The sequence below is a fragment of the Cariama cristata genome, unplaced genomic scaffold, assembly GCF_000690535.1.
Source record: "Cariama cristata isolate BGI_N322 unplaced genomic scaffold, ASM69053v1 scaffold19115, whole genome shotgun sequence".
NCBI classification, from domain to species: domain Eukaryota; kingdom Metazoa; phylum Chordata; class Aves; order Cariamiformes; family Cariamidae; genus Cariama; species Cariama cristata.
This window is the reverse complement of record NW_009618443.1, coordinates 87,243-87,887: the sequence shown is the minus strand read 5'-3', so window position 1 is coordinate 87,887 and position 645 is coordinate 87,243.

Sequence of the window (645 nt, the reverse complement as noted above, 5' to 3'; positions counted from 1 at the left end):
GTGCCGTAGCCGGTGAAGACACTGACTCTGCTTTTTTCCTGCCTGTGCTTGCCCCGTGTCTCCATGACGCCTGGAGAGGAGAGATGGGGGGCCGTGAACTCGGTGCTGAGGACAAAAGGGAGTTGGCTGTGGCAGGTCCTCCAGATGCTTTAGTGATTGACACAGGTTGAAACGAGAAAATTCCTTCTGTGTCCCTCTTTTGACATAAAGGGACTGCAGAAAGCCTTTCCCCAGCATCCTCTTGAGCAAGGCAAGGACTGGGTTAAAAGAAGCTGCATGGATTGAGGTGTGCCCTCGGATACATCTAGAGTCACCCGATCAGTACGTCCTTTTACCTGGATTTAATGCATCTGCGGCTTTTGCCAGTGGAAGAGAGCACAAAACCCAGGCCCCAGCGTTGAAGGTGGCCCCTCCGGGTGAACCTCCCCATGCACGCCCTTGCAAAATATGAGCTCCAGCTCTTTAAGAGTCAGGTTTATTTTTCTCCTTCAGTTCCCTCCTCCTGGTCCTTCCCCCCACTTCAGCACAACTGAAACCTGATCTAATCCCTTTGCACATGGGTAATTTATTGGTCTATTGGGCTTTTCTTGATGGCAAATTGCATTGTCTTTCTTCCTGGGTTGAGGCTTTGGAGCAGTTTGCTGC